Below are 10835 nucleotides of genomic sequence, written 5' to 3'. Positions count from 1 at the left end.
TATCTCTATTCCTCATAAAGTACTGCTAGCACCATGATGTTCGTTTTCGAGTGTCCATATTGATTTGAATTACAACTTTACTGGAATGAAACCTGAGACATACTAGTTATGAGCATAGTGAGCAGCGAGCGTGTTTGTCTAGCAGCTGCATTCAATTCATAAAACAACAGGAGTGCGGCGTATGTTGTCACAGCCAACTGGCCCATAGCGGCACACGCTACTGAGCTGTCTCTCGTGAGCTTCTCGAGAATTGCTTGAGAACTAGAGGCTCGAGGAATTATCGGTGCACTCGAGTCGCCGCGCCTCGCCATTTCATCACTGAATCTAATACTGAATAATCTATAATGATCATATTTGAGTTTATTCAGAAGAACAACTATCATTTAACTTTAAGTACTTGGTTTAAAGTCACATGGGTTCCTTTATTTGAGTAAAAAACAAGGTTTGAATACTGATGACATTTTATGTTTTATTCACTACAGTATTTCAGCCTCCTTGAACCCAGAGACTGGAAATAGATGTTGATCACAAATCATATTTTATGGTTTATTTAAGAAGAGTTCATGCTGTCGAAAAAATTTCCATGCCTGGAATAATTCAGATTTTTCTAGGTATAAAAGAAATTAGAAGAAGAAAATGAGTGTACTAAAATTATCTTTTTCCTAATAAAACTAATTTTCTTGAAATGAAACCAATTCAAAGCACTTCTGACTTTGTTTATAATACATGAACACACTGAATGAATGTATTTCAGTTTATTCAGATGAACAACTATCAGCTAAATTTAAGTACTTGATTCAAAGATATTTGGTTTCCATTGTTTGAAAAAAATGATTAATGATGATATTTTAGCTTTTCTATATAATATCACAGGAACTCTGATTGTTCCAATGTAGGTTTCAAACGATGTAAAAAATTTATGATGTATTTCTTGTAGATAATAACATAGCCTACAAAGAGCTAGAAAATACTGATACATTAGCTTTAGAATATGAATGTATTAAAAAATATTTTTCTCAATAAAATTTATTTTATTTAAAGAGAATCAATTCCAGGTACATCTGACATATTTGAATTTTCTCAGAAGAAAAACTTTCAGCTAAATTTAGGTAGTTTAAAGATATTTCAGTTTCATTATTACCCAAAAAGAGTATTAATAATTTATGGATTAATGACAAGTAGTGCTGAATATCAGCACTGAAAATATTAGAAGTATAAAACGAGATTTAATTAAATCATTCACAAATTGTAATTTAGAATGTAAAAAGATAAAGCATGATAATTCATTAGGTTTAGAATATTAACACATCCAAAATGAAATTAACAATATAACACCTAATAATTAAAATAACAAATCTTGGATTTTACTATCAGTTACAAGTTTTAAAAAACCAGTCATGAGTTTTAAGAATTAAAATTGTTGATGAAATTAAGGACTATTACGTACAACCGATGATATATTACTTGATTTTCTCAAGTATACAACAAATATAGAACAGAACAAATCTCAACAACTACAACAACTACTACAACGAAATGAAAAAAATATATGCTGTAAAAACATATAGTGTGTGATGTGGTGGAAATAAAGAAGGAACAAGTTATTTATATTGCCACATCTAAGCACATGGCACGAGAAACGTCATAAAAGTAGATGATGTTCAATCTAAATTACATTTACACTGCAGATTTTCTGCATATATTAGTGGCAGATTAGATGATAATAAATTACTTACGACTGTCATAATTATCAACTTGTTGAAAGCATACTTGAAAAATATTGAGATATAAACAAAGAGATAGAAATGCACTTTAATGATCTATCACACCATACCGTGCCACTCTGTGAAGATACCTATAGTATTTGATCCAGTCGTTATTGAACAAGAAACTGTGGTCCAGTTAACTGTGTAAACAAAATACATAAAATGAAAAAAGTATTATGTGACATAATTAGTCTAGACATAAACTAGCTACAATTATTTCTGAAATCTATGATGAATATCAATATAAATTTATTGCAGTTAGGGAAACATGAAAATTACTTCTGGAATCAAAAGAGTATAAAATTAAGTGGAAGATTATGATACGGAAATGTACAGAGAATATTTTAAGAGCAGTAAATTCACATATCAACTTTACATACTAATTGACACTTACAGCATTCAGAAACAATATATATTTTTCTCAATTTAGATTGTATAAATATTTCATATTCTCATTAGTTAATTGATCTAAGAATGTGGATACTTCATCATTAGGACACATACAGAAAGTAAATATGAAAATATTCATTTTCTCGTCATATTGTATGATACATTTATATAACTAACTTCTTATTCGTCAAAAATCTCTTAAATGCAACCAGTTTTCAAGCAGAACCACTTTAATGACTATATTCCAGAGTAACAAAGGAATTGTTTAGAACAATAGAGAAGTGGATTTTATAGTTGATAAAGAAATAATCCTTGGTTTACAACTAAGGAAGTTTGTGATATATTGGAAATAAAAATAATAACAGCGCTTTAAGAGAGCATGTATGTGAAAATTGTAAAACTGAATGCTCAGATGTGCAGAGGGGTGACTTATGACCCCTTAGTTCTAATGAGAAAGATATAAAAGTATATACAAAAATACTTTTCGTTGTAAAAAAAATTCCATTAAGTGCCAGCTGTTGCTAAATGAAAACTACCTATGATGAATTTATGTGAATTTATTCGGAACAACAACAGTTTTGTTTATAACATTAAAGGATTGTGTATTGTAATTAATAAAGACAATAAACCTTAGATTAATGCCAAACATGTCGCAGAGATATTAGAGTATAAGGATACTTAAAATGCCATCAGAAAAAATATTGCCGTATATTAATCAAAAATACTGGAAAATACATGTCGTGACTAGCAATCTCCTATATCCAATAACGAAATAAACAAATTTATCAATGAATCTAGTTAATATTCATTAATTTTAAAACCTAAAAAATAAGATGCAAATTATTCAGCAAACGTTTTATTAGTGAACCTTTACATCATTTCCAAATGTCTATTTTAATACTCCCTCAGAAGAACCTAAATGAAATTTCACTTTATATTTGTCACACTTTCTAGCTTGATGATTACTTCATTGGTTTAAGTGTGGTTGTAAATCTGACTTTTTGTAACATTGTTTGTTTTATCACTATGAAGTTGTGTTAGAATTCTTGAGTATTCAGATTTTGTGGTAAGGTTGTCTAATTCATTTTCTAAGTATTGCTAAGTAAATACATCACTCCCACTAATTGGCTCTTTCAACTATACTTCTTCTGCCTTAAAATTGATATAACTTTAATTGCTTTAAAAATGTTATGTAATTCTTTATGAAACTCTTTAATGTATTTTGGATCTATTTCAATCTTGTTGTTTTCTCCATTATCCATGCCACCTTTAGCCTGCAGCTTATTTCTAAAAATGTCCATTTACTAGATTCTACTTATATTTATCTGACATTAGCTTAAATCAAATATTCACAAACGATCACAAATTATTTCATTAAAACTTTGTATTCCTCCTCTTTTATAGTACAACTCACATCAGCCAATTCCTGTGGAATATTTCCTTGGAATGAATCATATCTAAATTTTCTATCTTTATTCTTATAATAACAGATCCAATCAGCATCACCAGATGTTTCTAAAGTTACTATTCCAGATCAGTATTCTTTTGGAGGATTAGCTAATTCATGAGTCATAAAAACACCACAAAAGTGTTTAATATTAAATTATTTGCAAGCTTTTCTACATAAAGATTACTTACATCTACATCTATATGATTACTCTGCAATTCACATTTACGTGCATGGCAGAGGGTTCATCAAACCACAATCATACTATCTCTCTACCATTCCACTCCCGAACAGCGCGCAGGAAAAACGAACACCTAAACCTTTCTGTTCGAGCTCTGATTTCTCTTATTTTATTTTGATGATCATTCTTACCTATGTAGGTTGAGCTCAACAAAATATTTTTGCATTCGGGAGAGAAAGTTGGTGACTGAAATTTCGTAAATAGATCTCGCCGCGACGAAAAACGTCTTTGCTTTAATGACTACCATCCCAACTCGCGTATCGTATCTGCCACACTCTCTCCCCTATTACGTGATAATACAAAACGAGCTGCCCTTTTTTGCACCCTTTCGATGTCCTCCATCAATCCCACCTGGTAAGGATCCCACACTGCGCAGCAATATTCTAACAGAGGACGAACGAGTGTAGTGTAAGCTGTCTCTTTAGTGGACTTGCTGCATCTTCTATGTGTCCTGCGAATGAAACGCAAGCTTTGGCTAGCCTTCCCCACAATATTAGCTATGTGGTCTTTCCAACTGAAGTTGTTCGTAATTTTAACACGCAGGTACTTAGTTGAACTGACAGCCTCGAGAACTTTATTATTTATCGAGTAATCGAATTCCAACGGATTTCTTTTGGAACTCATGTGGATCACCTCACACTTTTCGTTATTTGGCGTCAACTGCCACCTGCCACACCATACAGACTGCTACTGGTCTTCAGATGACCTTACTAGACGGTCAATTACAGCATTATCTGCGAACAACCTAAGAGAACTGCTCAGATTGTCACCCAGGTCATTTATATAGATTAGGAACAGCGGAGATCCCAGGACGCTTCCCTGGGGCACACCTGATATCACTTCAGTTTTACTCAATGATTTGCCATCTATTACTACAAACTGTGACCTTCCTGACAGGAAATCACAAATCCAGTCGCATAACTGAGACGACACCCCATAGGCCCGCAGCTTGATTAGAAGTCACTTGTGAGGAACGGTGTCAAAAGCTTTCCGGAAATCTAGAAATACAGAATCAACTTGAAATCCCCTGTCGTTAGCGGCCATTACTTCATGCGAATAAAGAGCAAGCTGCGTTGCATAAGAACAATATTTTCTAAAACCATGCTGATTACGTATCGATAGATTGTTCCCTTCGAGGTGATTCATAATGTTTGATTACAGTATATGCTCCAAAACCCTACCGCAAACCGACGTCAATGATATAGGTCTGTAGTTCGATGGATTACTCCTACTACCCTTCTTAAACACTTGTGCAACCTGCGCAATTTTCCAATCTGTAGGTACAGATCTATCGGTGAGTGAGCTGTTGTATATGATTGCTATGTAGGGAGCTATTGTATCAGTGTAAACTGAAAGGAACCTAATTGGTATACAATCAGGACCTGAAGACTTGCCCGTATCAAGCGATTTGAGTTGCTTCGCAACCCCTAAGGTATCTACTTCTAAGAAACTCATGCTAGCAGCTGTTCGTGTTTCAAATTCTGGAATATTCCATTCGTCTTCCCTGGTGAAGGAATTTCGGAAAACTGCGTTCAATAACTCCGTTTTAGCGGCACAGTCGTCGGTAACAATACCATCGGCACTGCGCAGCGAAGGTATTGACTGCGTCTTGCCGCTTGTGTACTTAACATACGACCAGAATTTCTTCGGATTTTCTACCAAATTTCGAGACAATGTTTCGTTGTGGAACCTATTAAAGGCATCTCACATTGAAGTCCGTGCCAAATTTCGCGGGTCTGTAAATTTTAGCCAATCTTCGGGATTTCGCGTTCTTCTGAACTTCGCATGCTTTTTCCGTTACCTCTGCAACAGCGTTCGGACCTGTTTTGTGTACCATGGGGGATCAGTTCCATCTCTTACCAATTTATGAGGTATGAATCTCTCAATTGCTGTTGCTACTGTATCTCTGAATTTGAGCCACATCTCGTCTACATTTTCACAGTCAGTTCGGAAGGAATGGAGATTGTCTCTTAGGAAGGCTTCTAGTGACACTTTATCCGCTTTTTTAAGTAAAATTATTTTGCGTTTGTTTCTGGTTGATTTGGAAGAAACGGCATTGAGCCTAGCTACGACGACCATGTGGTCACCAATCCCTGTGTCAGTCATGATGCTCTCTATTAGCTGTGGGTTGTTTGTGGTTAAGAGGTCAAGTGTGTTTTCGCAACCATTTACAATTCGCGTGGGTTCGTGGACTAACTGCTCGAAATAATTTTCGGAGAAAGAATTTGGGACAATCTCGGAAGATGTTTTCTGCCTACCACCGGTTTTGAACAAGTATTTTTGCCAACATATCGAGGGAAGGTTGAAGTCCCCACCAACTATAACCGTATGAATGGGATATTTATTTGTTACACGACTCAAATTTTCTCTGAACTGTTCAGCAACTATATCATTGGAGCCTGGGGGTTGGTAGAAGGAGCCAATTATTAACTTAGTTCAGCTGTTAAGTATAACCTCCACCCATACCAATTCGCACAGAGTATCTACTTCGACTTCACTACAAGATAAACCACTACTGACAGACACAAACATTCCACCACCAATTCTGCCTAATCTATCTTTCCTGAACACCGTCTGAGACTTTGTAAAAATTTCTGCAGAACTTATTTCAGGCTTTAGCCAGCTTTCTGTACCTATAACGATTTCAGCTTATGTGCTTTCTGTTAGCGCTTGAAGCTCAGGGACGATCCCAGCACAACTACAACAATTTACAACTACAATTCCGACTGTTCTTTGATCCAAGCACGTCCTGTATTTACCATGCACCCTTTGAGATTGCAGCCCACCCCGTACTTTCCCGAGGCCTTCTAACCTAAAAAACCGCCCAGTCCACGCCACACAGCCTCCGCTACCCGTGTAGCCGCCAGCTGAGTGTAGTGAACTCCTGACCTATTCAGCGGAACCCGAAACCCCACCACCCTATGGCGCAAGTCAAGGAATCTGCAGCCAACACGGTCGCAAAATTGTCTGAGCCTCTGATTCAGACCCTCCACCCGGCTCTGCACCAAAGGTCTGCAGTCGGTTCTGTCAATGATGCTGCAGATAGTGAGCTCTGCCTTCATCTCGTAAGCAAGACCGGCAGCCTTCACCAAATCAGATAGCCGCTGGAATCCAGAGAGAATTTCCTCAGATACAAAGCGACACACGTCATTAGTGCCGACGTGTGCCACCACCTGCAGCTGGCTGCACCCTGTGCTCTTCATGGCATCCGGAAGGACCCTTTCCACATCAGTAGTGACTCCACCCAGAATGCACATGGAGTGCACACTGGATTTCTTCCCCTCCTTAGCCGCTATATCCCTAAGGGGACCCATAATGCGCCTAACATTGGAGCTCCCAACAACCAATAAGCCCACCCTCTGCGATTGCCCAGACCTTGAAGGCTGAGAATCATCCTCTGAAACAGGCCGGGCAGCTGCATCTGGCTCAGCCAGAGACAGTACCTGAAACCTGTTTATCAGACGCACTGGGGAGGCTTTCTAATCAGCCTCCGGGGACGTCTTTCACTGCCTGCCACGCTTTGGAACGACTTCCCAATCAACCACAGGCGAGGGCTCAGCCCGACTGCGTGCAGCAACCGGGGCAACCACAGCGGCAGGCCAATCTGGGGACAGACGGGACGAGGTTGACATCCCTGTGATACCGAAGTCCGGCTCCCCACAGTGGTGCCGATTGGCAACAGCCTCAAGCTGCCCGACCGAAGTCAGCGCCGCCTGCAGCTGTGAGCGAAGGGATGCCAACTCAGCCCTCATCCAAACACGACAATCACAGTCCCTGTCCTTTCTAATCGATGTTGAACAACGGTTACTGAAAAACGAGTCCGTGCCTAGATAACACAAGGGAAACATGCAAAGAATGTATGAACTAACCTGTACAAATGCCGAACGACTGCACTACAATTTGCCTGAATTTACGATTACAGTAACTAAAACTCGAAATTACACCTTCTATACGAAACTAACACGCAATTTAAGTAAGAATCTACGAAGTAAACACAGAAAAGAAGCTATATATGTATCTTTCTGCGCTGTCGATGTGCACCAACTGGGAGCTCAGGCCACACTGGTCTCTGAGAGCCTACTAGACAGACAAGTGCCACTGATGTACCAAAACAAAACAAATGCCTAACTACTGCGCTACAATCTGCCTTAATGCATTAGGATTTTGTTTCATTTCCTTTCTTCTCCATCGCAAAGTTTTGTCTCTTTTTTTCTTCTAATTCTGCATGCCCTTTTTCTTGCCCATTACTTCCTTTCACAATACCTGCTGCTCCAACAGCTTGTGAACCAGTAGTTGCTAGATATGATGCTACCAAAGTAGTGGAAGAAAACCACTTTCATATTTTGTTGGTCCTGAACCTTTTTTTCTGTTTTGTTAGACATTCAATTTTTACAACAAGAATACCTAGTGTTATGAGCAGGCGCGGCTCGTGGTTTCTATACGGGGGAAGGCTGTGGCATTTATTGATCAGAGCCAACATAGACCTCGGGTCTGACGTAAACAACTAAGAATTCAGGGGGAGGGGGTGGGCAGATCACGCTCTACCCATAATTTTACGTACTGTATCTTCTATAATCAGGTATTAAATATCATTAGAAGCTAACTTCGTGTTAAAATCTTTGGTTACTGTTTTTATACGTCATTATTGCATTTTCTGACACTTTGCAGCAAATCATATGAAAAGACGCGTTTCGGAGAGATCTTTAATGCGGGTCTGGAAGCACCAAGTTCTTTCACTTTCATCCTATGGCCGTGTTCCAAGTTTTTACCTATTAATTTGCACACTGAATTCATATTGCGCTTGTTTCACACTCGCGGTATGTTGCAGGTATTCACCAGCAAGTAAAACTCACTAAAATCCTGCAAAATATACTCCGAAAAAGAAACTTGCTAATATCACACGGTATCAACAAAAGCAGTCAGCATCAGCAAGCAAGAAAGGTAAAGTAACGGGACAAATTTCGCGCGTTTTGTCCTCTAACCACTTATGAAACTCTCGCTAGATGGCAGTACTGGTACGTTACTGTAGTGTAGTGCACTCTGGCGGGATATTTGCAAACTTATTCTAAATGTGGATAAAATAGCCAATAGCAGAAACAAAACAACTATGTAAAACATTATCAAAACAATAATACTAAATGTCGATTAATGACGCATCGAAGCGTAGTAGAGATATGCAGAGACAGAGATTGGATAGCGAAGTTTCGGCCACTCTACATTCCTTTATTACATAGATAGTGGAACCTGAAAAATATGTGGTGGTTGGTACGACACCCTTAGGCTGCAAGCCCTGAGCCTTCGGGTCGCCCATAAAGAGCAGTACTTTGTAGAAGCCACGCCCCCAAACCGCTACTACATGCAGCTTACGGACATTTCAAGGCGCAGCCTAAACACTACTAACTATTCGGAAAACATCTATCGATACAAACAGTTCCAAAAATGTTGACCGTCGTTATTTTATTCGGAACGGGATATATGCGAAATTCGTCCTGATAATTTAAATTATGTAATACATTCTTGCGAAATTTACTTTAACATATATTTTGGGGCGGCTCCGCCTCAGAGCCTTTAATTACGAGCCGCGCCTGGTTATGAGTAAATTGCCACCAGTTTTTTTGTCTCTCTTTCTTGTTAAGAATTTATCAATGCTTTGTAAATGATCATTATTCAGTTTAATTTTAATTGATTTTGGATTAGTTTTGCTGTTTGGTAGCAAAGTACAATCAGTAGTGAAGTTCTTCATTCATATAGATGAAAATGTTATAAGGATAGATATTTTTGTGAACTCCATCCATTATCATCAAGCTCTAAACCAACACGTAATTTTCTTTTTCCATACATTATTCCTCTGACTGCTGTTACTGCTGATTTTTCACAAAGAGGAGCATCAAACAATGCATTCTTTCTTTTGTGGCTAATTGGAGCTCTGTATCTGCTTCTAGTCCTGTTCTGAAATCTTTCTTATGCCTACACAGAATATCATGTTTTTGCAAGCTTTATCTAGTGGATTTGTTCCTTGACCTCCTCTAGTTAATGTTTCGTTTAATTTGGTTTCTGGACCACAAAATTGATGGTCCGGTTGATGTGTTTCAAATGGTTGTTTGTCACTCATAGTGTTAACTAAGCCTTTCATTTCATTTTTTGCCAGACTGTGTGAAAAATATTATTGAGAAATCTAAGCCAATGTGAAATTCATTTTTGATGTATGATAATGTATTCGTTAACATGTATGTTACTCCTAATTTTTGAGTATGAGAATTTTTATTTCCAGATAATTCTTCACCATGAATTACTGCTAATCTGTCGATTAAATTCTTAACATCATTCATCTAAACATATTCAGTTAGTATACCTGCATATTGCTTAATTTAGCTGTCACCTGTTTTTGAATCTGAATAATGTGAATCATCTGATTCTGTTTTTAGGTGAGCAACATCGAAAATTTCGTTTACAGAATAATCACATAATTCATCCAGATTTATTTGTTATATTCTTAGTCATGGGAAAAAAGCTTTAACAGTTTGTTTTATTAATTTATTGTAATCTTTATCTTTCCTCGATTTTATTTTATTATTATTTGATCAGAATATAAAGTTCCTGAATGAAATAATGTATCTGCATAATTTGATAAATCAACATCATCAAAATTTCATTCATATCATTTATAGTAATCCGTTTTTAGTTAAAAGCTTCATCAGTCCATGTGTACCTTCATATGGCTTTCCACTGATCATTACCATATCTCCACTGAATTCAAGTGGATAACTACTGACTGGTCCCAATCCAAGCATTTGTGTTCACTATTGTTGATATACTTTATCATTGTTTCACATATATATTCTTTTAATAGCACTATGAGTAGCTGTTTTAATTTTTTCTGATTTTAACCTCTTCTTCATACTTCTTCAATGCATCTTATATTTCTGATTCACTTATTGTATTGTCATACTAAGCAGGATGATTATCAGACCATTCAAATTGTGGACTTTGG

This window comes from Schistocerca piceifrons, chromosome 1 (assembly GCF_021461385.2).
Source record: "Schistocerca piceifrons isolate TAMUIC-IGC-003096 chromosome 1, iqSchPice1.1, whole genome shotgun sequence".
NCBI lineage: Eukaryota > Metazoa > Arthropoda > Insecta > Orthoptera > Acrididae > Schistocerca > Schistocerca piceifrons.
Note: the sequence above shows the minus strand (reverse complement) of the source record.